The following is a 27,788-nucleotide window of genomic DNA, read 5'->3' on the forward strand; positions in this document are numbered from 1 at the left end:
CCCTAAAATAGGAACCCTAAAACCCTGCCACAGAGCTGTGTGAGTCAAATCCTTCAGGGTTCCAATGTGCAAGTGGATCTGCCTTCTCACTCCTGTGAGCGTCCTTCCCAGTGACGCAGATAACAATACCTCTGCGCCTTCCCATCCTGTGAGATTCTTGTCTTGTACCTCCCATAAGTTTATGACAGGGAGTCCACCCAGACTGGTCATCCCAGATTTCTCTTAACATCATCAGGATATATTTGTAGCACCAAGAATGTCCATCATTTCTCTCTCAATCTCATTATGCAACCAATCGATCTTCTCTTTTGGTTCTGTGACACACTAGTGACACACTAATTCTTTCCCATAGTGCTTTCACAGTTTGTTATCTATTGCCCCCTATCCCCCTCATCAAGGAGCTCTCCATGGCTCTGGGAGTGGTACTTATTCTTGTCATCCTTCAGAGACCATTATGTTCCATGACTTGCAATCATACAACAACATTAGTAGATACTGATTGGGGGGGGGGGGGAATGAGCTTCTGTATCAGGGAGAAGTTTGAATTCATGAAGAACTTTACAATTTCCAAAAGGCATTCCAGCCACTCTCTTGTGCTTTTCATTTTAATTCTAGATCCAATTCAATGTCCATTTCTAGGGTTCATCAATCTTAATGTATTATAGAAATGTAATATAAACTAATGTTATTGCTTCTCTACATCCCCTACAGCTCAAAGCACAGGGATGAACACACAGTAGGTACTCAATAATACTGTACTTACTGAATTAAATTGAATTTCCAGCAGACCAAGAGGAGGGAACATGAATCAGAGTCACTTAAATTCTCCATGTGAGGTCCTAAGGATCCAAAAGCCTTTATTAATTGGCTAACTGCATGTAACTCCAAGCTTGAAACTGTGTGAGGACATTTTAAAAGTTTTATCCTGCATATAGAAAGATGGAAGTGCAAGCCCACTGTCAACAGAGAAAAGGCCTGCAGCCAGAGGAGTGCTGGAACTGACTTGAATCAGTTCCTGAGAACTAATCATTAAATTTTTAGTTTACACCTTAGAAATCAACAAACACTACAAATCAGGGTTTTATTTATTGTTTTGTTGATTATCTAGATACAAGAAAGTAGTGGATAACATGTTAGTAACAGATTAATCTTTAAAATGGGTACATTATTTTCCAGAGATGTGGTTGTTAACATTCGCCAGCACATCTGTGAGTAGAAATGGCTATATTTATTGGTTATATTGGGTAAATTAAAGTGAAGTCAAGGATCGCAATGAAGTTATGAACATGGATTGCTGAAAGAATGATGGTATCCTTCGTCAAAACAAGTGCAGAAGAAGATTGGGCTTGAAAAGGAAGATCCTACATGTCTTGGACATGTTAAGTTTGAGATGTCTACAGGGCAATCCATTGGAAATGTCCAATAGACTGTTGGTAACATTGGGAAGAAGCTCAGAAGCAAGTCTGAAGCTCTATCCATGGATCTGGAAGTCATTTGCATAGAAAGATCATCTTATTGTTCTCGAGTCATTTCAGTCAAGCCTGATTCCTCATGACCCTATTTGGGGTTTTCTTGGCAGTTATAAGTGGGATGGTTTGCTATTTCCTTCTCTGAATCATTTTACAGATGAGAAACTGAGGCAAGCAGGGTTAAGCGACTTGGCCAGAATCCCACAGCTAGCGAGTGTCTGAGGTTAGATTTGAAATCAGGAAAATGAGTCTTCCTGGTTTAAAGCCCGATGCTCATCCCACTGTACCAACTAGAGGCCCAGAAAGATCATAAGTATAATTAAACCCAGAGGAGTTAATGAGGTCACTGAGAATAACACATAGAAAGAGAAAAGAGCCTCGGATGAAGTCTTCTACAATCTCATTTATGGAACATTATGAGACATGCCAACAAAGGGACTAAGATACAGCTACAGGATAGTTAGGAGGAGAACCCAGTCAAGAGCTGTGTCACCAAAAGCCAATCAATAAACGTGTATTTGAGCACCCATTTTGTGCCACAAGTTCAAAGAATGTAAATGATCCCTACTCACAAGAGATTTACTCCGTAATGGGGTAGATAACGAGTTCATTTAGAAGTATATGCAACATAAGTAGAATGTAAATAAATGCAAAGTCATTAAATACTACCTAATTCAGGAAGGAGGGCACTAGAAATTGTAGGAACTAAGAAATGTTTCCCGGAGAAGATGGAAGTTGGGCTGTATCTCAAAGGATGAGAGAAACCTTAGGAGGAGGAGATATGGAGGAAATGAATTCCAGTCACCTGGGATAGCCAAAGCAAAGGCAGAGAGATGGGAGATGGAGCATCAGGCATGAGGAAGAGAAAAAGGCCAGTTTGGCCGGATGATAGAGTGCAACAGAGACAGCTGTGTCCAATGAGAATGGAAAAGTGAGTTGGGGCCAGGTTGTGAAGGGCTTCAAAAGCCAAACAGAGTTTATATTTTATCCTATAAGCAATGGGAAGCCATGGGAGTTGATTTGAATCAATAAGGCAAAATCTACATTTGAGAAAGAAGAGAGAGCATCCAGGAAGACAAGGTAGTCAACAAACTGCTCAGAAGTCAAGAAAGAAGAGAAGGGAGAAAAGGCCACCAGATCTGACAACCATCACTAGTGACTTGGAGGGACTGGTTTCAGTTGGCTGATGAGGTTCAAAGTCAGAGTGAGGTTTGAAGTCAGGGACCAGGAGAATGAGAGAAAAGGAAAGGACGTAATGAATACAGACTGCTTTTCCCAGGAGTTGGCTACGAAAGAGAAGAGATATAAAACTATAGGTCAATTAGAATTTAGTGAGGACTTTTTGAAAGTAGGAAAAAACTGGGCACATTCACTGGCAACAGGGAAGGAACCAGTAAGATAAGGAAAAATTGAATATTTAGAGAAAAGCGAAATGAGTATGTGAGCGATCTCCAGAAGGGGAGATGAGAGAGGATCAGCTTAAGGGTACAAGAAGACTGTCCTCATTGAGAGGAGACAGCTAGCTGTCAGAGATTGGAATAAAGGAAGAAAAGATGGGGGCTGATGAGAAAGGGTTTGCACATTTAGGATCAGTTAGAAGGAGCTCCTAGCAAACGGATTCTACTTTTTTAGTAAAGTATGAGTTAAGGTTTGCTGACGGGATAGAGTGAAAGGGTGATATGGAATTCCTGAGGGGAGAAGAGGTTTGGAGAAGCCAATGTGATTGCTCTGCTCTTGGAGGGAGTAATTTAACTGAGGAGAGATATACTGTAAGAGAGAAAGAGACCGAGAGACAGACAGACAGACCAAACAGAAAGAGAGGGAGAAGGAGAGGAGGGGAGGGAAGGAGGGGAAAGGGGAGAGAGAATGGGGAAGAGAGACAGACAGACAGAGAAGAGAGGGAGAGAGGGAGAGAGAAAAAAAAGAGAGAAGAGAGGGAGAGAGAAAAGAAAGAGAGCAGAGAAGAGAGGGAGAGACAGAGAGAAAAGAAAGAGAGAAGAGAAGAGAGGGAGAGACAGAGAGAAAAGAAAGAGAGAAGAGAAGAGAGGGAGAGACAGAGAGAAAAGAAAGAGAGAAAAGAAGAGAGGGAGAGAGAAAAGAAAGAGAGAAGAGAAGAGAGGGAGAGAGACAGAGAGAAAAGAAAGAGAGAAGAGAAGAGAGGGAGAGACAGAGAAAAGAAAGAGAGAAGAGAAGAGAGGGAGAGACAGAGAGAAAAGAAAGAGAGAAAAGAAGAGAGGGAGAGAGAAAAGAAAGAGAGAAGAGAAGAGAGGGAGAGAGACAGAGAGAAAAGAAAGAGAGAAGAGAAGAGAGGGAGAGACAGAGAAAAGAAAGAGAGAAAAGAAGAGAGGGAGAGAGAAAAGAAAGAGAGAAGAGAAGAGAGGGAGAGAGAAAAGAAAGAGAGAAGAGAAGAGAGGGAGAGAGAAAAGAAAGAGAGAAGAGAAGAGAGGGAGAGAGACAGAGAGAAAAGAAAGAGAGAAGAGAAGAGAGGGAGAGACAGAGAGAAAAGAAAGAAGAGAGAGACAGAGAGACAGAGAGAGAGACAGAGAGAATTGGGGCCCAGGACAGATGCTTAGGATAACAATGGCTGCTGCCCTACATAATTCCTGGCACTGCTGACAGGATACAGTAAGAACAGCATATTGTTAAAGTGGGAAAAACCCTGAATTTGAATCCAGAGGCGTTGGATAAACCCCTGATTTGGTCACATACACTGAGCACTACCCTCCACTTTGCCTCAGTTTCCATTTCTGTAAAATGAGAGGATTAGATCAGATGATCTCTAAGACCCACCCAGGCTGAAACCCCATACAACGCCATGTTTGAAGGGCCTTGGGGAGGGCTCAGCTCTGTGCCCAGGGCACCGCCAGCCACTCAGGACGTGTCTGCTTCGGAGGACGGCCTTGCTGTCTTTCTTTCGTACCCTGGTCACAGGGGCCAACGCTAATCTGCCCAGCATGAATCCACGGGAGTAGACAAAGTCACCCATTTAGCCTCTCCGAAGTATCCCGCCTGTGCCCAATAACAATTATATCTTACATCTGTGACTCCCTTTTATCTTTTTCCAAACCACTTTCAGACGTGTTACTTCACAGGACGCTCACAACAATCCCCGATCGCCGTGGCCTTTGGGCAGAGGAGGAAACTGAGGCTCCGAGCGGTCTGTCTCATGAGTTCACCGGTGACAGAGCCACTCCTTAAAGTCGCAGGCCTGAGGCCCCCGCTTCATGCTCTGCCTGGCGTCTCCTCTGGGGCTGGGCTGGCTTTTTACCTTCTCTCTTCAGCCACAATGAAGCCCAGTTACGTTAGTCAGAGCCAGCCTCCAGGGCAGGAGGCTCTAGGCTATGGTAAAAGCCACCGCCACATGGCGGGCCCAGTTTTTGTGCCCTGGGTCTCCTTCGTGGCATCTGGTCTCCCCTTGCTCTGAAACCGCTGTAGCATCTGCCTCCTGATGGAAGGTCTGTCAGTGGGGAGGCTGCGGTCCCAGGCTGGGACTAGGTGAAAGACTGGCATGTGTGTACATGCGTGTGCACGTGTGCAAACTGCAAGCCCTTGCCCTGCCTCTGGTCCCCACGGCCCCTGGGGGAGCCGGTGCCAGGTGCCACAGGGACGGAGCCCAGCTGCAGATCAAATGGGCCCGAGCTACTGAGACGGCGGGAGCAGATGGAGTGTCCCTCCACGGATGCTCCTTGAGAGAAGGCTTACGGTGCTCTTGAGTAAGAGTCAAAGAGACAGGCAGTACGGAGAGAAGGGTACCAGCCCCGCTGTGGGCCATGGCGAAGGGAGCGCCAGGCAGCCAGGGGAACGCCACATGCCAGTCAGTCTGCTCCAAGGAAGGGCCTCTTGTCCTACAGAACACTTCAGCATGCTCTCACACACACATGCAGCTACACACATCCTCTCAGACACAAAGTCAGACAAAGCCAGCACTCCCCCCCGTCTGTCTCTCCCCCTCTCTCTGTCTCTCTCTCTCTATGTGTCTGTCTCTACAATGTAGATATATAACAGATTTCTATACGCACAAAGTACGTTATGTATTATACACTTGCTTGTGAGCACCTGCACGGAGACTCCTAAAACCATACGCCCCTGGTGCCCCGCCCTTCAGACACAAAAACACCCCTCCCCCCTCACAATGCACCCCTGTCTCCTGGGGGAGGGAGGAGGAAGGGGGGGCTTAGCCAGTCGTGTACACTTCCATCTATGTCACGCACAAATGCCAGAATTGGGGACCAGCTTGTTGGGAATACTTTGGGGTGAGGAGGCTGAAGAGAGGAATGATGGGAAATTCCCTTTCTTCCTGGGTCTGGGCCTTTGAGGAATAGCCTGTTGGGTTTCTCCTTCCTTAATAACCATCACTCTGGAGGCCCCAGGCACTGGGGAGGAAAGGATTGAGAGCTTAGGTGGGAGGAGAGGGGAGGGACACTGCAGAATCTGCTCTCCATGTTTTTCCTTGGCTTAGCTCTCCGAAGTGGCCGCTCGAGCGGGGCTGGCACGGGGGATGCGGCAGCAGTGCTGAGCAGCAGGCCCCAGCTGAGATGGAAGCAGCTCCAGCCCCCTTCTGGCACTCAGTGCCCCAGATGTCTCGAGCGCAACACATCGGGAGGTTAATGACAGACGTGGCTGCTGTGACCTGGGGGGCAGGGGGGAGAGAGAGGGGGAGAAGCAGAGGGATGGAGAAGAGATGGGAAGCAAAATGACCGCCCTGGGACCGGCTGGGCCGGGGAGAGGCGCCGGAGCTTGGACAAAGGGGGCACGGCTGATAAGGAAAGGTGGGAAGGAAAGGGCCATGGTTACTAAGAAGCCCAGCAGAGCCTCCGCTCCTGACATCAGCGGGCCCAAAGCCCGAAGCCCAGAAATCCCCATGGAAGGGAACCAGGGCTTGTCAGAAGAGATCCATCAGATTTTTCCTGGAACATGAATATCCTCTCTCCTACAAAGACCAGGCCCTCCTCCTCTCCACCATAGCTCTTCCCAGCTGGGGCTGGCCAGCACCAGGACCAGAGGCATCTGGTATCACCTGCGGGCTGTCCATGGGAGGTACACTAGAAGGAACCTCAGAGATGTCCTAGTTCCACCTCCTAGACGCGCAGATGAGGAAGTGCGGACCCAGGGAGGAGGAGGTCTGTCCCGGTCATGCAGGCAGGAAGAAGCAATTCCGGACTCTGACTCCGATGCTCGTTTTCTCCCGCTCCGTCTGGTTATATTTTCTTGGAAACGCCCATCTTTCCCAGAAAGTAATTATACCGATTATTTACAGCATAGCCACTCTTAGATAGAAGTAAATAACCATTCCTAGTTCTGAACTGGAACCCATCGCAAGGAGCCCAGGGAGATAAGAAGGTTTCTGTTGAAACTGGCCAAGGTACATGTGTGGTGGTGATAGATGTTAGCTCAAGGTGGGAAAGATGACCTGAACAGAAGCATAAGGCATAGTTAAGGAGCCGACCAGGCAGCAGGACTGTGGGGTGTTTGTTGGGGAAAGGAGCAAGGTGAAATTAGTGGGCATGAAGTGCAAAAATTAAGGGAGAAGATAATAAGCATTTACATAGCACCTCGTATGTGTCAGGCACCGTCCTAAGTGCTTTTTACAGATAGTATCTCATAACATCTTCACTTTTTTGTGATTTTCCCCTTTTGTCTGATTTTTCCTGCACAACATGACAAATATGGAAATATATTTAAAAGGATTACATATTTAACCTATATCAGATTGCTGGCTGGCTTGGGGAGGAGGGAGGTAAGAAGGAAGGAAAAAAATTTGGGACTCAAAGTCTTATAAAAATGAATGTTGAAAACTATATATATTTGGAAAAATAAAATATTATTGAGGAAAAAAAACATAAAATAGTATCTCATGTCATCTTGACAATCTGCAAGGTAAATGCTATTATTATCTCCATTTTGCAATTAAGGAAACTGAGACAAACAGATATTAAGTGATCTGTCTGGGGTCACAGAGGGTTTGAAGCCAGATTCAAATTCAAATCTTCCTGACTTCAGGATAGGCATTCTGTCCACAGTGCCGTTGACTGCCTCTGAGAGCAGGAGATGGTGGAAGGTGAGGAAGGAAAGGTAAACTGGAGCCCAACTAAAAGCAGACTTGAACGCCAGCCCAAGGAGTTAAAATGCCATTTCCCTACTGTTTCCATCCTGTCTTTTCTCTTTTCTGGGCTGCTTGGTCAGGGTCGTGCAAAAGGTGTGAGTGGTAGTATAGAATATCTCCTCTGATGGATGCGCATTCCCCTGAGGAGGTGCTGCTCATTGTCGTGAGTTTAAATTTGTTCAGGCAGAAGTGGTTTGTGTTCATTCCCCCAGATCTATCTGCATCTCTCTCCTGCTTCACCTGAGTACTTATATTGCTATCTTTGTAGCCCTGCTTTGATCAAACGTAGTTCTTTTTTTCCTGAACTGATTCTGCCTTATTTTGTGTCTGTTTTGGGACCGTTGAGAAGGGTTCATTCACTTCCTATCAGTATCCAAGCCTTCAGCATTCATTCTATCTAGTTACCTAAAATGTGTCCTATACTCCAATTCTTGTTATCCTGATTGCTCCAATAGGAGATGGGCATCTTTTTTTACTTTTTGTGAAGACCTAGGCAAAAGCCAGATTCTGATGATCCTAAACAAATCCTGAGTAGCAGCAAAACTATACAAATTCTCCTGTTTCTAAGGGAAATCTAGGTGGAGTTCACGAGCCAAACAAATAATTATTGAGAAAGTTCCAAAAATAAAACTGGGTCTGATGGATGCAGAGCTCCAGCGACAGGTTACTGATTGCATTGGGATACTTCTCCAGCCAGGGTGCTCTGACCCAAGCGGCACGGTGTCTGGAAAACAAAATGTAAAATCATAAGGACTTGGGAAATATGAAATGAAAGAACGGGAAGTAGATCATAGAAGCAGCTGAAAGGAACCATAGGAATGATCTAATTTAACGCTCTTATTTTGTTATAGATGAGGAAATTGAGATTAAGTGATTTGTCTGAAATCACAGATGATGAACAGCAGAGGCAGAATTTGAATTCAGGTCTTCTGACTTTTGATCAGATTTTCTTTGACTAAATTACGCCGCCTCTTGATGAACTATATTATGCTGCCTCTACACCGGTAACTGAATAGGAAGGGAGGAATTACTTGGCCTAGTGACTCACCTGGAGGTAAGAGTATGGGGTCTCTTGAGTCATTCTCCTAAGCTTAAACATGCCCCTCCAAGCCACCAGGCCTGAAAGGCTGAGCTACCTGACCCTCCTTTAGGGACAGCCAACATTGAGACTCTAAAAACCATACACCCAGCAGCCTGGCCTGGAGACCTCTTCTAGGACAGGGGCGTCCTCTCTGTGTGGCCGTGGTCAAGTTTCTTAGGTCAAATTCTTTATCTGTAAAATGAGAGGGTTAGACTAAATGATCCCAAAGGACCGTGTGAGCAAGCTCTAAATCCTATGGCAAATGCTGTGGCAGGGGGTGAGAATGGGGAGAGAGCCCAGCCAACACATTATACTCCCAACCCAGCCCCCCCCCCACTCCCCTAGGGCTGGAGCTGGTGGGTGAGAAGCTTCCTTCTTGACGCCATGGCAGCCAGTCTCTTCAGTTCACGACAACCTGAACAGACAACCCAGTTAGTTCCATTTAAGCACACAGCACCTCCAATTAACACCCCCAGCTCAGCCGCATTCAAGGTGTTCCGGTCACCGTGACCTGCAAGAGAGAAATGTTACTCTGCCCAGAAGTCTAGCAAGAGCCCACGTTTGCAGCCAGTCTGATTCCAGGCAGTAAAAGCCAGCACCACAGATTACTGAAGGCAAACACAGAGGCTGGCTGTCGTCATCTCAAAGCAAAATGCTAGATATTCCACTGGCCAGAGGATCAGGAGGGGCTCGGTACTGGAACCCCCAGGGGCAGCCTTCCTAGCCTCAGCTGGCCTCCTTTTCCCTCCCACCCTAATCTCACCCTGGAGACTGGAAAGCAGGAATTCAGAGGTATGTCACAGACTTCCCAAGAGAAAACAGGAAAGCTGTCCAGAAAACAACGCTGCTCACCCAGTGGTCAGTCTTTGCCATCCCAAAGCCCTTGCAGACTTATAGGATCGTAGACTTACAGCTGACCTCAAATGTCATGGAGCCCAACTCTTTCCTTTTACGGATATGGAAAGTAAACCGTGGAGACATTAAGGAACATCTGGCAAGGTCTTCCCGATGCTCAGTCAGGACTCTCTCCACTGTAGCACCACTTCTCTTGTGCTCCCAATCAGTCTATCAGCCAAGTCTGAACCTTCTTAGCTCTCAGATCAGCTAAGCCTTGGCCACACAGTCAAAAAATATGTATCAAGCACATGTGCCAAAGGCAGTGCTGTACTCTGGGGGAGGAAAAGACAAGCAAAAGGTAATCCCTGTCCTTAATGAGCTTACATTCTAAGGCCTTCTTAGTCCCGAAGCCTCCAGTTCTGGGACTTGTTTATCTGAAGCTGACATTATGGCAGAAAGTAAGGTAACAGCAAAGGGTAGGGTCAACAAAGCAGTCTCTAAGGTTTTGAATGGAAAGAGCTAGGTCTTTGGGGTCAGAAATCCTCCTTCCCAGCTACTACCCATTTGAGCAAGTCACTTAGCTGCTCTAGAGCTCAGTTTTCTCATCTGTAAAGTATGGAGATGGATTAGATCAGTGGTGTCAAATCAAATAGAAATAGGGACCATTAATGCATAGGTAAGGTCCTATTGGTAGTTTCTATGTTCTATTATATTCCTGTCTTGTTAAATATTTTCTAATTCCATCTTAATGTTGTGGTTGTCCTTGGGAGTGGACCACTTGTTTAATAGTCTAACTAAGTAACTATCAACTCCCTTTTAGTTCTAAATCTCTGACCTCTGATCCCAGGCTTTTCAGTCTAGATCTGGACAGTGAATGCTCCTCGCAATTCAGGACAACGACTCTAAAGCCTGCAAGATTCTGGAGCAAAAGAGAAAGATGCCATCAGAGTCATTAAATCACATCAACACAGACATATAAGAAAGCAGAACCAAATACATTAGAAAAACCTCCAACAACTAGCTTTGTGAGGAACGGAGTTGGCTCCAATGCTATGTTCTGCTTAGCCGAGGTTAGCTGCCTGAGGCTGGATTGTTGTTGTTCTTTGTTGTTGCTGCTGTAGGACTGAGACATCAGGGAGATGATTCTGGGATGTGCAAGTGAATTGGATTTCAGTGAGGGAGGCTGGAACAGGTCACCCCCCTCACCTTCCCCTCAGAACCATCCGAGTCCAGTGGCCAGACAGAGATGGGCCTGGATGAAATGGGAGACCCTGGGCTTTTTAAGCTGAGGTCTTCAACAAGTGTCAGTCTGACTGAGGCTATACCCATTTAGTGATTAAGGCTAGGTAGCAATTGAGGCAAAGTTAACTGCCTGCAGGTGGGAGATAATACAAGACTATCCATAGTCATGCAACTCGGGGTCAAAGACAGAACTGAAAACAAGGGCTTCCCGGCTCCAAAGTGGGCACACCACACTGCTTTTCAGCCGTGTGACAGAGTAGGCTAAGGTGCTAATGAGAGCTTGCGTGGTATTGAGAGGCAGAATACCCAGGCCTAGATGCAGTAGTTCTGCTGCACTGTTCTCATCAGACTAATATCTGTAATAGTGCATTCAGTTTTGAGTGCCATGCTTAGAATGAACATTGATAATTAGTGGGTATCCAAGACAGGACTACCAGGATATTAAAGGGTCTTGAGATTCAGACACATGAAGATCAGTTGAAGGAACTAAGGATGTTTAGTGTGGAAAATGGAATTAGTGGGGGACACGATAGCTGTCTTCAAGTATTTTGAAGGTTGTCATGTGCAAGATGGTTGATGTGTATTCTGCTAGTCCTCAGAGAGCAGAAACAGGAATACTGGATAAAAATTGAAGATAAAAATTGGATAAACATTTCGACTTTAGGTAAAGAAAACTTTCCAGCAATGAGAGTTGTCCAGAAATGGAACGGGCTGGGTAGGTTCCCCCTTTGACTACTGGTCAAATAGACTGTACAGATTCTTATTCAGATACAATTGAACCAAGTAGCTTCTGAGTTCCTCCCAAATTCTGTGATTCTTGCCAATATAGAATGAAATAATGAGAAAAGAGCTCCATATTTTGAGTCAAAATACTTGAATTTGAGTCCTGCCTTCAGTAATTTACTAGCCATGTATTGTTGCCCAGTCATTTCAGTCACGACTGAACTCTTCAAGATCCCATTCGGGGTTTTCTTGGCAAAGACACTGGAGTGATTTGCTATTTCCTTCTCTTTCTCATTTTACAAATGAGGAAACTGAGGTAAGCAGGATAAAGTGAGCGGCCCAGGGTCACACAGTTGTGTCTGAATCTGGATTTGAACTCAGGTCTTCCTGACTCCAGACCTGGCATGCTATCCACGGTGCCATCTAACTGCCCATTTAACTTATGGGCAAAACTTTCCCTCTCTGACTTCACTTCCTCATTTGCAAAACAAAGGAAGTAGATTGTGGATTCTGTCCCCTTTAGCTCTCCAGTTCTGCAGCTTCAGATGTGGTCGAAAGTATGATGTATTTGGAGTCAGAAGACTTGGGTTCAAACTCCTACCTTGCCATTTACTATCCATGCACCTTTATAGAAATCATTCACTATCTCTAAGCGCTGCTTCTCGTGATGAGATTGGATTAGATCTAAGTTCCCCTTAAATTTTAGAGCGATGATCCAAAAAGCTGGAGAAAACCAAGGGAAGTTCTGTAGAAGGAGGGTAACTATTGTGCCCAGGTATTTCCTTACAGTCTCCATCCAGGTCCTTTTGAAAGTCAGATTCAGTCATCCAGAGCATCCAGGGTTGGGGCTGATCAACCAACATGGACACAACTGAGCAAAAGGAGGAGACTGAGCTTTTATTTATCACACCAAAACTTTCCATTCATATGGCTCTCATCACCTTCCATGTAGTCCCCTTGGGAGGTGACACATTTATTCCAACAGTGCAGCCACTGTTCCCAATGGGAATGGGAATCCTCTTTCAGAACCACCTTCAGAGCCAAATGTGGAGTCACACAAAGGAGCAAATCTTATGACTTGAGAATCCTTTTTCATATTAATCCATACCTTCTATGTATATGCCCCATGGTAGGCTATGAAAATCTCAATTCTGGCTCTGGAGGGGCTCACAGTCTGGTAGGGATGAGTGGAGGGGAGGGCAAGAGCAAATCATATAAAACAATCAGAAAACCCTTAAGGAAGAGCTCTTCCATCTTTCTTTCCCTGCAATGATACAGGTTCATTGTAACTTGGTTGCCTGAGACTCTAAGACTAAGTGATTTGCCAGTGGTCACAAAGGAAGGGCACACAGAGAAGGAATCAGGTTTATGGGAAGGCTCCATGGAGGAAGCAGAACATGATCTAGATCTTGAACCCTAAATACAATTTAGGAGTCCAGGGGTGTGGGGAGCCCAGCCCAAGGAAACCACCCACAGGATAAAGGACAGAACCACTTTCTCTACTCTGGACCACAGTGTGGGAGGAGGTGGGAGGGCAGACGAGTAGGAAGCAAGGGAGGGGCACCTCTTAGTGACAGCAGAGACGCCTCATTTTTTAAGGCTGTCTCGCCCGGCACAGAATTAGTGATGGTTCATCCTTCTAACTAGGCCCAGGAGCTCGGCATGGACTGCCATTTTGATGTTCTCAGCGGGGAAATGATGCTGTAAACACCCATACTTGATTCGCATGCAGGGTCTCCGGGTTGCCTGCAATCACGGCCATCTGCTCGGATGGCACAGTGCCCATGCCAGGCGCCCAAGGGAATAGTGCCAGGCAGCGATTGGTTCAAAGGAGTGTTTCTCAAACTGGGATGGTGTCGACCTCTTCTGGAGGGGCCCCAGGGGGAAAGGTGGAACAAAAGACAGATCTCTTTTCCTTTAAAAAAAATAAATAAAATAAAGGAAGAAAGGAAGGAAGGAAGGAAGAGAAAAAGAGAAAGATCATTTTCAGTTAAGACTCAGCACAGGGGGAAAAAAAAAAGAAAAAAGGAGGGTCTGTGGGGTCTTGAATATTCAGGAGATGATTTTGCATCCAGCACTGAGCCTTGGGTAATGTGGGCTCTCTCCATGTTTAAAACATCCTTCCAAATGGAACTATTTCTTCTAGGAGACATATCCCTCTCTTCCCTTCTCCCTCTCCTTCCCCCTCCCTCCTTTGCAGAGGCGTAAAATCATTGCCACACAGAAACATCTGCACTGAGAAGGGGAGGCTGCTCTCTGTGAGAGGTAGTACAGTGGAGTGGGTGGAACTCCACCCTCTAAGAGACAGAAGATCTATATTTGAGTCTTGTCTCTACTCCTAAATGGCTGTGTTTTTGAGCGAGTTATTTTAAAGCTCTGAGTCTCAGTTTCTCCATTTGTCAAATGGAGATAATTATCCCTCCGATAAGTTCACACAGGGCAATTATGAGGATCAAATGGGATCAAATCATGGCTGTGAATGACCTTAGGAAGATATAAACACTGTTCAAGCATAAGGTATTAAAAAGGATTTGGGGGGGTGAACTCTCGCACACACGGAACACGTTAGACAGACTTGACCCTCTAAGCTCTAGGTTCGAGGGCCAGGGCACCACTGACGTGTGACAGATGTAACAGATGGACATCCAACCGTGGAGCCACACTCTCTCTTACCTAGGGGACGTGCTGTCCTGACCCCTACCTAGATGATATTGGGAAGTAATCATCAATTGAGAGAGATAGTCTCTGGGCCAATAACCCAGGTGATGTGGGCATCTGGGATTCTGGGCAGGATCCAGAAGCAAATTCAGGGCCGCTGTCCAGAATTCCATTCATAGCAGTTTGTGGAATACTGCATCCAAAAAACTCTTGTAGGTTTTGTAGGATCTAGAACTGGAAGGATGCCTGTCCAGTATCACCTTATGCTACTCTTCTTGCTATATTCATTGTTCCAGCAAAACTCTACTACTCCATGGTGCTTCTGTGTATACTTTTGCCTGCATTTCCCCAAGGCTGCAAGAGACTTTATCTTCACAGGCCCAAATGTCTCACAATTCGTGTCCTCCCTTAATAAAACCTTTCTTGGACCCTGCCTCTCTCTTTCCAATCATTCCCTCTTATCCCCATCTAGAGGGGCCCTTTCTCGAATTTCTCTTAGCACTTTACCCGGACCTCTCCCTGTATTTATCTCACTTTCTCTTGAATCACAATTGGTATGTTTGTCTCCCACAAGCTCTATTTACCTGCTGACAGCCACTGAGCATTACTCCCTTCCTTGGAGAAGGGCCTATATAAATTTTATTCTCATAGTCCTAGAACCTGCCACAGCATCTTGCACATAGTAAGTGGTTAATAATTTTTGCTGAATGCTATACCAATCAGACCCCCAAAAAACTATTTTAATGACCTAGATAAAATAACAACAAAGTTCATATGGAAAAACAAAAGGTCAAGAATTTCAAGGGAATTAATGAAAAAAAAATCAAATGAAGGTGGCCTAGCTGTACCAGATCTAAAATTATATTATAAAGCAGCGGTTACCAAAACCTCTTGGTATTGGTATTGGTATTGGTATTGGCTAAGAAATAGACTAGTTGATCAGTGGAATAAGTTAGGTCCAAAGGACAAAATAAATAATAATTCTAACAACCTAGTGTTTGACAAACCCAAGGACCCCAGCCTTTGGGATAAGAACTCAATGTTTGACAAAAATTGCTGGGAAAATTGGAAATTAATATGGCAGAAACTAAGCATTGATCCACACTTAACACCGTACACTAAGGTCAGGTCAAAATGGGTTCATGACCTAGGAATAAAGAATGAGATTATAAATAAATTAGAGGAACATAGGATAGTTTACCTCTCAGACCTGTGGAAGAAGAATGAATTCATGACCAAAGAAGAACTAGAGATCATTATTGATCACAAAATAGAAAGCTTTGATTATATCAAATTGAAAAGTTTTTGTACAACAAAATCAATGCAGATAAGATTAGAAGGGAAACAATAAACTGGGAAAACATTTTTACAATCAAAGGTTCAGATAAAGGCTTAATTTCCAAAATATATAGAGAATTGATTCTAATATATAAGAAATCAAACCAATCTCCAATTGATAAATGGTCAAAGGATATGAACAGACAATTCTCGGATAAAAAATTGAAACTATTTCTAGTCATATGAAAAGATGCTCCAAATCATTATTAATCAGAGAAATGCAAATTAAGACAACTCTGAGATACCACTACACACCTGTCAGATTGGCTAGAATGACAGGGAAAGGTAAGGCAGAATGTTGGAGGGGATGTGGGAAAACAGGGATGCTGATACATTGTTGGTGGAACTGCAAATACATCCAGCCATTCTGGAGAGCAATTTGGAACTATGCTTAAAAAGTTATCAAACTGTGCATTCCCTTTGTTCTAGCAGCATTGCTACTGGGTTTGTATCCCAAAGAGATCTTAAATAAGGGAAAAGGACCTGTATGTGCAAGAATATTTGTGGCCGCCCTCTTTGTAGTGGCCAGAAACTTGAAACTACGTGGATGCCCTTCAACTGGAGAATGGCTGAATAAACTGTGGTATATGAATATTATGGAATATTATTGTTCTGTAAGAAATGACCAACAGGATGATTTCAGAAAGGCCTGGAGAGACTTACATGAACTGATGCTGAGTGAAATGAGCAGAACAAGGAGATCATTGTATACAGTAACAACAATACTATATGATGATCAATTCTGATGGATGTGGCCATTTTCAACAATGAGATGAACCAAATCAGTTCCAATAGAGCAGTAATGAACTGAACCAGCTACATCCAGCGAAAGAACTCTAGGAGATGACTATGAACTACTACATAGAATTCCCAATCCCTCTAATTTTGTCTGCCTGCATTTTTTATTTCCTTCACAGGCTAAATGTACACTATTTCAAAGTCCGATTCTTTTTGTTCAGCAAAACAACTGTTTGGTCATATATACATATATTGTATTTAATTTATACTCTAACATATTTAACATGTATTGGTTGACCTGCCATCTGAGGGGAGGAAGGAGGGGAAAAATGAGAACAAAAGGTTTGGCAATTGTCAATGTTGTAAAATTACCCATGCAAATATCTGGTAAATAAAAACTATTATAAAAAAATAATAATTTTTGCTGAATCTACTCTCATTTTTCTTCAGAGTAAACAGTATTCAGTCGAAATTAAAAGACTGGCTCAAGGTGATACAGGGAATAAAAGCAGAGCTGGAATTTAAACATGGGTCGAAAGACTTTGAATCCCATGTTCTTTATATGAAAACACACTGCCCCCTTACCTGACCCTGGCTTAGCCACTTTGGGATTATCTGCAGCAAAGTCAATGAAGGGGCTCTTAGTCCCCGGCTGCCTTCCCTATGTCACCTCCCAGGCCACTTCTGGCCCAGGCCAGCTGGTGTCTGCTCAGGGAATGCAAACTCATTGCAAAATTAGCCTCAGGACAACATAATTAGGAAGGCAGACCAGCTGCAAATACTGTATATTCATTTTCTGCATTACAAAACCCAATGGAAATCTCTCTCTCTCTCTCTCTCTCTCTCTCTCTCTCTCTCTCTCTCTCTCTCTCTCTCTCTCTCTCTTCTCTCTCTCTCTGTCTGTCTCTGTCTGTTTCTGTCTCTCTCTGTCTCTCTCTCTCTGTCTCTCTGTCTCTGTCTGTTCTCTCTCTCTCTCTCTCTCTCTCTCTCTCTCTCTCTCTCTCTCTCTCTCTCTCTCTCTCTCTGTCTCTCTGTCTCTCTGTCTCTCTGTCTCTCAGTCTCTCTCTCTCTTGGCTTATCCGTGAAAATGCCCCTTTTTAAAGGCAGGTAAGAGATATCTGTGCATGAAGGTGCAGGTGGGGAGAGGAGCATGGCTTTCAACATTGAGGAGTTAAGCAGATCAAGTTCCCCAATTTCCATTTCCTAGCCTCGGATATGTTAAGGGTAGAGATAGTAAGTAGGAGACTGGAGAAAATCAGAAAATGACCCTCATTCTATTTTGTGGATTGTAGAGGCAGCCTGATACACTAGAATGCACTCTGGCTTTGGGATCAGAGGATTTGGTTTTGAATCCTGCCTCTGACACTTAGCAATCCTGCAAAAACACACACACACACACACACACACACACTACTTCCCTAAGAGACTAAGACAGATTCTAAAAGAGAGAATTCCTTTATCCAGGCAAGTGATTTCACTTCCTGGAGGGTCAGTTGTAGTGTCATTCCTAGGTGCCTTGATGTGTTTTGGACATGTCTGCAGTCTGCCATTCCCCCCACCCCCTGCCACCAGCTGCCATGTTCAATATAATTCAGGGGTACAAAGACAGCAGTGTTAAAAATTACATCATGATGAGATGTACAATAAAAGATACACTTTGTGATTTTGGGGAAGCCATTTAATTTCCCTGAGATTGTTTCTTCATCTGAAGATATGATCTGTAAGGAAAGCACAGCATCCAGGATTCCCAATTTGGTGAAGGAACAGGATGTTAAGACTCTTTGTTCTGTGCCTCAGAACATAATCAAAGGCTTAGCCCAGGACTGATCCAGGAATATTGCAAAGAAACATGAAACTGTAGGATCAGAGATGTTGCGCTGGGAAGGGTCCTTAGACATTAGTTCAGTTTCTGTAAAATAAGGAAACTGAGGCAAAGGAATTAAGTTACTAGTCCAAGGTCATATGAGGTAGGGCCAAGATGGGCCAGCTCTTGGAGGTCTTCTCTCTCCCCCAACAACCTCTCCACTTATGTGTGTTTTGGGGGTACAACAGAGAGCATCTCAAACCGAGCCCTTTCTCCCCCAGAGCCCAGGAGGAGGGCTCTCCTAGGAGTCCTGGCCCTGGGAAGGACCCAGTGATGATGGTTTCAAATTGGTGAGACCTTTCAGAAGTGGGATATGGGAAAGAGAGGCAGAATTGTGCTCCGAGGGCGAGGAGCCCACAGCAGAGCTCCCCAAACCTTTCCTGAGCATCTCCAGAGCTTAGAGGAGGAACACCGCCCTGCGCGGGCTGGATTATTCAATGTAACATTTAATTACACCAAGAATCTAACGAACACAAGGAAAGTCAGATGTGGAACTCTCACCCCCTGCCGAGCCTCCTGGAAACCGAGGGGGAAGGCAGCATTATTCCATATGCTCTATGTGTGTGCGAGTGCACGTGTGTGTGTGTATGTGTGGGGGGGGTCATGCCGGTCCTTTCCAGCCAGCCCGGCACCCCAGAACTCCCCCCACATTTCCTTTGGGGAGTTTCCCATCCTCCCAATCCCGGTCTCCTCAGAATCTCTCTTTCCTTTCTCCAAAGCAGAGGCTCTCTTGCTGTTGGGTTCTTGCTCCACCTTCCATATGAGGAGGTTCTTTACCTGTGCTTTATGATCCACCTGTGGCTCTTTGCTGTCTGGGCCCACAAAAAGTCCACTGGAAAAAAGACATAACTGATTTATATAGGACTGCCCGGGAGGACCAGAATGCTTCCAAAGGGGCCAGAAAAGGGGCTTAAGTCAGAAGCAGGGCCTGTGTGGGGTAACCTGGAGAGATCAGGAGCATTATTCAGAAGGTTTCCTCAGAGACAAAGGTTGTTCACTGGACAGAAATACTACAACTTTCTGCAGGTCTGGTTTGGCATTCCGGTGTTCCCTGAGTCAGACCGTGGCCTTTTAACCAGTCCTAGCCTGGTTCTCCCTCAGCTTACTCCCCTGTTCTCTCCTCTCCTAATCTACTCATGAGGGAAAAATGAACAATCCAGCCCCAACTTACGCACCAGTCTTCTGAGTCACAGTGACAGTTTTAGATTTAGACTTTAAGCTAGAAAGTGGTCTTTTTTGGTACAACCTCTGAGAGAAAGAAAGGGAGCTTCCTGAGGGGAGCAATTGCTTCATTTGTGGTTCTCTCTAACACTTTAATATAATGCCTGACACAGAGAAGACATTTAATCCCTCAATCAGTCATTAATTAATTTCTTACTATATTCCAGACAAATATATGAAATCATCACCACACACAAGGAACACATTCTAATATGAAAAACAAGGACATTATAAGCAGAATAAACAAAAATCAAATAAACACAAAGTAGTTATTGTTGTTCTAAGTCATTTCAGTCACAACTGACTCCTTATTGATGACATCTGGTCTTTTCTTGGCAAAGATGCTGGAATAATTTGCCATTTTCTTCTCCAGTTCATTCTATAAATGAGGAAGCTGAGGCAAGCAGGATTAAGTGACTTGCTCAGAGTCATAGCTACCAAGTACCTGAGGCCAGATTTGAACTCAGAACTTCCTGATTGCGGGCTGGTGCTCTATCCACTGCCTTGTTTAGTATATGCTCATTAACTGGGTAGCTCTTAGAGAGAAGTTGACTTTCTAAAGAGAAATTATCTGTCTTCAGGAACCTCACAGTTTATCTGGGGAGCTAAGTCTCACATATGTGTTGAGGGGACCAGCTATATAGGTGCTAATTAAGTGCTAATGGAGTGAGGCTATGTGTTATAGCAGAGAAGTATCAGAAGACTGATCCAGGAAGATTTCATTGAAGAACAAAATCTTATGTTTTAAATGTACTGGTGGGGTGGGTTAGGAGGAAGTAAGGGAATTTTAGAGCACAGGGTTGTGGAGAACTTGCTGGCCTGAGAGTTAGGAGAGATCCAATCACACCCCAGACACTCTCTTAAACTGTGTGGTCACCAACAAGTCGCTGAAGCTCTGGAAGTCTCTTTCCTTCTTCTCTATCTCACTATAAGTTTTCCCAACCTCTTGGGGCAGTTGTGAGGTCCAAATGAAGAGAACAATTAGGAAATAGGAGGGGGTAAAAAAACCTGAGGGTCGTTCCAGGTACATAATGAGGAAGGAGGCCACCCGGACTGGAGCCAGAAGTTCTCTATGGGGAAATAGTTGGAAATAAAAATGATAATAACACATCATAATAACAACAATGATAATATTATAATATGTCAATATATTATAATATAGTGGACCCTGAAGTTTGCTAGCACTTTAATATTAAATTTAATTAAATTAATTTAATATTAAGTCATCTGAATCAAAGAGGCCAGTAATAGCCAAGGTGGTGGGCAAGATCAGTCACACAAAAGAAACGTAACTATCCAAGTATTGGATGAATGTCATCATGAACTAAAATTATTTTTTTAAAATTCCTTCTGTCGGCCCTTTGCAAAGCTCTCCTGCGATTAAGCTGCAGTTCATTAATAGAGCAATGAAGATTCATACTTTGTTAAGAAGGCTGTAGGTGATGTGGTAATTATCTTATCTTGATCTTACTCTCAGAGCTCTTGATTATTTTTTTTTTCCTTTCAAATCCTTCCCGGAGGCTGGATCTGTCTGTACACAGTGTCATGATAAAGCTCCAGACTCAGGAGCTCCTGGGAAGACAGTCTTCAAGGCCCTTGACTTCTGCCACCTTCTCTAAGTATCTATCTGAAAGGAGCCTCTACATGGATTCCTGTCTGAAGTGTCAAGTGCCAAGGGGCAGGGTATTGTGGCCAGGACCTAGGTACACACCTACCTTTGACCTTTTCTAGCTGTGTGACCGTAGGCAAGTTGGTTAATCCCTCTAAGTCCCTATTCCCTCATCTGTAAAACTGGGAATCTAAGGGTACATAATTCACAGGATGGTTGTGATGATCAAGTAACTATAGCTGGGGTGATCAGGGGAACCCCCTGTTTTTCTGAACGGAGGTTCCTAAGCACTTTGCAAACCTTCAAGTATCCTATAAATTACAGCCTTTTAAAAGTCAGGACTTATGATTTTGTTGTTATGTTGTTGTTCAGTCTTTTTTCAGTCATGAAGATGGTATAAATACTAATAAACCCAAAGCAGTCTTTTGTTGTTTTCATCATATCTGTTTCCTCCCCCAGTTTGGGCTTTTCTGGGCGAAGATACTAGATATTTGCCATTTCCTTTTCCAGTTCATTTTACAGATGAAGAAACTGAGGCAAACTGGGTTAAGTAACTTGCCCAGGATCATACAGTGTCTTTGGCCAGATTTGAACCCAGGACAATGAGTCTTCCTGACTCTACTCACTGTGCCACTTCACTAGGATATGCCCAACAAGGAAACTCTTTCAATGAAGAACAGCAGCTATGTTGCAAATTGCAATTTATAATACCTGGAATATTGAAAAGTTTCTTGACTTGTCCAAAGGCCTACAGTCAATACCAATCATTAAACATTTCTTAAGCACCTACTATGTGCCAGGCACTGTGTTAATCAGTGAAGATACAAAAAGAGGCAAAAAGACATTTCCTGCTCTCAAAGAATTTACAATTTAACAAAGAGGGGAGAGACAACTAGTAAAGAAATATTTCCAAAGCAAGCTATGTACAGGATAAATAGAAAATAATTAACAGAGAGAAAGTGATACATGTGGCAGAAGCTATCTTGAACTAGGCCTCAATTTCCTATAGTATCTTGCCTTTCAAATGTCAGCTATTATTATTGTTATTTTTCTCATTTTTGACTTGAAAGCATTCAGCTAGAACTGATCTTAGAATAAACAACTCTCTTGCTATTTTTGCGTATGTTTAACGTTCAGAGGATTATGATTATCATTATCATTATTATTGCTTTTGCTATATTTCTCATTTAGTTTCACAATATTTAGGTTGAACATGGTCGGGGACAAGTCATACCCTGCTGCAATATTGTGTGGATTATTATTGTTGTTCTTATCTTGTTTGATGGAGCTTAGATAGAAATTTTGCTGGGTCAAGTCACTCTCCTATTATTCCTTCATATTCAGTATTCTAGGTACATTTGGGCATAAAATGATTGGTTTTTTATTGTAGTTAAATAAAAGTAATGGGATATACATTGATCCTCTGGACGCTCACTGATGACATTCCAGGGGCTACTTCAGGAGCAGCCAAGATACCAGGGTGATAGTTACCGCTAGACTGAACTTTGAGACATTAATTTTTTGCATCATATTAGACACGGCAAGAGTTTGAAGCTATATGATGACTCTAATGCTATGGGATGAAGCCAAGGATATCACCTATCCTCTTCTGAGGATTTCTTTGTTCTTTATAGGAATAAAACTAAAGTCCCTACCTATTTGAGCTTAGATTCAATAGAATCATCTCCTGGTCTAGCCTGGATCAATGCCAAATCCAGACATCATTGAGGAAGGATAGAAATTATAATTTAGATTGCTAATTTTGGATAGCTAGAATTTAGAGCAAGACCATAAGCACATGAGAGACTAAGTAGCTTTTATCCTAAGATTAACAAGTCCTAAATATTCACCTTTTCAGTCCCCTAAGAAGATGTCCACAACCGCCTGCTGTACAGCATGATCTCGCTACCACATCTTCTCCTTTGGGTATCTCAGCCAACTTTAGAGACTCAGATAAAGTGGAGGGAGGAGAGTTAAAGACCAAGGAGAAAGAGAGCTATGTCACTTTATTATTTGTGTGTGTGTGTGTCACTTTATTCATACAATTAATTCGATCCAGGAAATATTTTTAAAAATTTATTATTTTTGTCAACTATAGGCAAAAACAATTTTAAACTTTAAAAAATATTTTCCCTCCCCCCTCATTGAAAAGGCAAGTAATTTGATTGACATAGGTTATACACGAGCAGACATGAAAACCATGTTTCCATATTAGCAATGTTGTGAAAGAAAACACAGACAAAAAGAAACAAAGAAAAGAAAAAGTATTCTTTGATTTGAATTCAGTCTTCATCAGTTCTTTCTCTGGAGATGGATAGTATTTTTTCTCATGAGTTCTTAGAGACTGTCTTGAATCATTTCCTTGCTGAGAATCTATTCACAGTTGATCATCTCTCAGGGATACTGTTACAATGTACAATATTCTCCTGGTTCTTCACATTTTGCTTTGTGTCAGTTCATGTAAATCTTTCCAGGTTGGTCATCATTTCTATAGCACAATAGTATTCCGTCACAAGGATATACCATAACTTGTTCAGCCATTCCCCATTAATCCAGTAAATATTAAGAGCCTACTATATGAACGGCTCTTTCCATTGCTCTTGGTCCATTGGCTAGACGTTCTGACTGGGTCAGTGCTTTATGGGGACATTCTTTAATGGGCCACTAGCCAAGTGTAAGACACAGGCTTGTCCTCAAGAAGCTTACAATTAATAAGAGGAAGCTTAATATGAGGGAGATCAAGGTACATGAAAATATGAATATGAGAAAACTTACAGACTAAATAGTTGTGTGAACAAGGGCACGCCCCTTCACTTTTATAAATTTAAGTTTTCTCACCTTTAAAATAAAGGAGTTGGAATTAATGGTCTCTAAGATATCTCCCAGAAATAAATCTATGATTTATTTCTATACAAAGGAGAGACCTGAGGAAAATTCTGAACCCTTGGAACGGGAGAAATCATTTCACAGCTACAAGCCAGTCTTGACTCCTACAGAATGATGGGGCAAGACCAAATAGCTAACAGTCTGCAGCTTATGTTAGAGTGCTCCAGCTCCAGACTACTTCTGCTCTCCTTATAATAACTGCAATAATAATAATAGTCAACATTTAAATAGAGATTACCACAGAAAAACACAAACACAATGTCAGAGCTGATACAATCTCCTCGTTTTACAGAAGAAACCAAGGTTCAGAGAAAGAAAAAGATTTGCTGCCAGTCACAGAGTCACCCTTGGGTTAGAGGTACATCAGGAGGATATGGAGAAGGAACAGCACTTGGAGCCAGAAAACCTTAGTTCAAATCTTGCTCTAGTTACTTATTAGCTATAAGTCCTAAAGTGATTCAATTAAGCTTTTAGTCTCACCTCTAAAATGGGAATCATAATAGCATCTACCTCACAGAGGTGTTTATTTAAATATTTAATATTTAAATGATAACTCATTATTACAACACTGGTTCCAATCTACTATATGACATTGCCAGGATGTAATGGCTGAATGAATGTTTTGGAAAAAGGGCTTTTATTGGGTTTTTTACTGGGCCATTAAGCAAACCATGCTGGAGGCACAACCTGGTTCACCATATGTAGATAGTATACCTGTGCCCTTTCTTTACAGCTGGAATGTTCTATCCCTGACAAGGACTGGAATTCCACCTGCTTGTTGCACACGAACAAAGGAGAGATGAACTTTCATTGAAAAAAAACTATAATTGATCCAAGTTCTGCTTATGAACACTTTATCTCCTTTGAAATCCAAGTTCCAGAGGGCAACTAGATGGCACAGTGGATAGAGCAGCAGCCCTGGAATCAGGAAGACCTGAGTTCATACGCAGCCTCAGACACAACTTACAGTGGGCAAATCACTTAACCCCAATGGCCACACACAAAAAAGGGGGGAGAAAAAAAGAAATCCAAGTTATAGCTTTTGCGGCTATAAGTCACTTGTGACTGATAGGTCATCTGGTCTTGAAATCAAACTCTGAAACTATCTTGCCTGTCTAACTTTGGAAAAGAGACAGTATGGTCTAGAGGAAAGAACATTAGCTTTGGAATATAGAAGAGTTGGATTCAAATCCTATGTAACCTTAAACAAATCAATTTGCCTCAGTTTTCTTGTCTGAGAAGTGATGACCTTTTTTTGGTGGAAGGAGTCTGGATCTTTGATTTTATCAGTGCAGAGAACTTCTGGTATGGAAAGTTCCTCCACTGACACTGATAAGCTCTCATCGTCACTTACAGTCTATTTTAAAAAGCAAACTTCTAAGGGCACTGGGAAGTTAAATGATTTGGCCAGAACTGACCCAAAGTTCAACCCTCCATTCATTCTGCCACATTGCTTTTCTGGGAAGAGTGTTGGACTAGGTTGGGAAATCACACATTCCTCGGAGCTGGGAATTGGAGATGATCTGAGAGGACTTCTAATCTAATCCTTACCTAAATCATTGAACAGTTAACCATCCTGTCTACCTCATCAGGCTATCGCTCTGTAGGAGCTAAGACTGAGACCAACAGCTATGAAACAATCTCTCCCTCTCCAGGTGTCTAGCATTTTGCTTGGACCTTTCCCTTTGTACTTGTGGCATCATGGATTCGAGCTAGAAGAAACAGACCTTAGAGGCCATGAAATACAGCCCTTTCATCCAGAGCATAAATAACCCAATGTATATGAAAAACACTTTCTAAAGCATTAAGTATTTAGAGACCTGGAAAGCTTAAAAGAGTAGAATTCTTTTATAAAGCACTTCACTCTCTTGGATTCAGTCAGAATGAAGAATGAGACAAAAACATGGCCCCTGCATGGTGTGGCAGTAGTAATAATAATATTTATAGATCACTTTAAGTTTTACAAAATGCTGTAGATATACTACCTCACAACAACCTTATAAGGTCAACACAATTATTATTCCCATTTTACAAATGAAGAAACTGAGACTGAGAGAAGTTAAGGGACTTGCTCAGGTTCACCTAGCAACTAAGCATCTGAGGGAAAATCTGAACTCGGCTCTCTCTGATTCCTACATGCTATCCACTGCACCACCCACCTGTTCCAAGATAAGTCTGTCCCCCTTATTGTAATATGGAATTCATTCTTCTCCCCCCACCATTTCAGCACCTGTGGCCTCCCAGGCCCTCTGTGACTTGGAAGTTATCTGTGGCCCAAACAGTGGCCACCCTGCAGCCAGCCCACAGTGGGGCAAGTCTCCCCTAAGGGAGCTTGGCTTAGCTTACTGCCCAGCCAGAATGGAAAGCTTTCCAGCCTGCAGAAATTGCTCCGGCTCAGCCTGGAGAGTCCGGCCGCCTCTCCGCCAGGGTGGAGCCCAGAGACAAAGTCCTCCGTCCCGTGCCAGCCTTAGTTAGGGCTCCAACCTCTCGGTCCCAAAAAGAAATCACGGAGCCCGCCTCTTGATGTCAGCCTGGTGCATTCACTCCGGCGTGCTCTGAAGCAATAGGGCATCCTAGAATGTAATCACCATGTACCACATTTTAACATTCGGACACACTGCTGTCATTGTAATTCCTTGGGGGTGGGAGAGGGGAATGGAAATAGACAGGATAAGCAAACTTACCACTCCACCGTTCATCGGCTCAGTCACGTGCCTCCTGAACAAAGCCTGGAGGTTGGCAGGATAATTACCTGCTGTGTGACTCCATCTTTGCCATTCCCAAGATGCCTCATGCTGAGAAGCCCCAGTCCCTTGCAGGGCCTTGCCCTTCCTTGCGGCTTTTTTCTTCATGACCTTGACAGGAACGGAGCTCCTGGAGACTGCAACACCCCTGCATTTCACTTGTGCCTTCTCAAGGTCTCCGGCAAAGGCCAAGAGAGGAAAAGGATAACCAAGACTCCGGGGCTGTGGGGGAGGCGTGGAGGAGGAGGGAGAGGGCAGAGCTCTCTAAAGCACTAGATAGTCTCATTCCTAGGTTAATGGGCAGCTAGGGTCACAAGATGGGTCTGGCTGGGCCCAGAACTCAGGAAGGACCAGGGCAGGCATAAATTATACATAGCTATTTCTGGAAATTTTCCAGATTTCTCAAGAGAGGGAAATTAATTTGCCTGTTTGGGCAAATAACATCATTTTTTTCCTGCTTAAGGTCATTTTGTTAAAATGAAATTGATTAACGTTCTCTTTAAAGTTTAAGTAGAAACTGCTCAAACATATTTTTATGCAAAGAAGCACGGTTTGCACCTTTCAGTAATTAATAACTCCACAAATAAGTTAACAGCAATACAGCTCTAACTACATTCTGCCTGCAGCCTGCGGCATGAATTAGACAAGCACCTGAAATTAGACCAATCAGGGCTCTGGGGAGAGAAGCCCACAGCAAGGCCTTGGTGGGCCAAGCTAACCGAGGCAACTTCTAGGGACTGAAGTTTTTTATTTGCACAGCAAAGCATTCTGGGCTGTACTCAATGACATTATCCACCCCCAACCCTTACCCTCAAAGAGCTTACAATCCAAAGGAGATGTTAATGTGAACCAATATTTACAGGAAACTCTCAATTATATGCTATGCAGATTATCCACTCTGCTGTTTTTTTTGTTTTTTTTTGTTTGTTTGTTTTTGTTTTTTAATGCCATTTGAGATTCCCAACTTCTGGAATTTTTCCCCTTACCTTTCTATTCAATATGCACTTGACAAATGCAAATCCATTTTTAGTCTCAACCTGAGCAAAATATAATTACATAATGAAACACTATTGTATTTCATACAAATAACCAGCACCGAGAAGTAAGAATTCTTGGAAAAACCCTGGGTGTAAATAGGACCTAAGATGATGGTCAATTATAAGTGACCCAGCTCTTCTCTGCAACATAATGATCCAAGACAATTACAAAGAACTCATAAAGGAAAACGCTATCCTCATGCAGATAAAGAACTGGTGGATACTGAATATAGATTGA

The 27,788-nt window shown here is 43.4% G+C and overlaps 1 long non-coding RNA gene across 1 annotated transcript; it reads right to left on the reverse strand.

Annotated features, from left to right (window-relative positions):
* Positions 1-7,273: 7,273 nt before the first annotated feature.
* Positions 7,274-26,552, reverse strand: LOC141553635 (uncharacterized). The gene is made up of 5 exons (XR_012485560.1): positions 26,454-26,552; positions 26,000-26,342; positions 8,991-9,068; positions 8,621-8,826; positions 7,274-8,296 (listed from the first exon to the last, which is right to left on the reverse strand). It is a non-coding gene; the product is annotated as an uncharacterized LOC141553635 (long non-coding RNA).
* Between the last annotated feature and the right edge of the window lie 1,236 nt (positions 26,553-27,788).

This window comes from Sminthopsis crassicaudata, chromosome 2 (assembly GCF_048593235.1).
Source record: "Sminthopsis crassicaudata isolate SCR6 chromosome 2, ASM4859323v1, whole genome shotgun sequence".
NCBI classification, from domain to species: domain Eukaryota; kingdom Metazoa; phylum Chordata; class Mammalia; order Dasyuromorphia; family Dasyuridae; genus Sminthopsis; species Sminthopsis crassicaudata.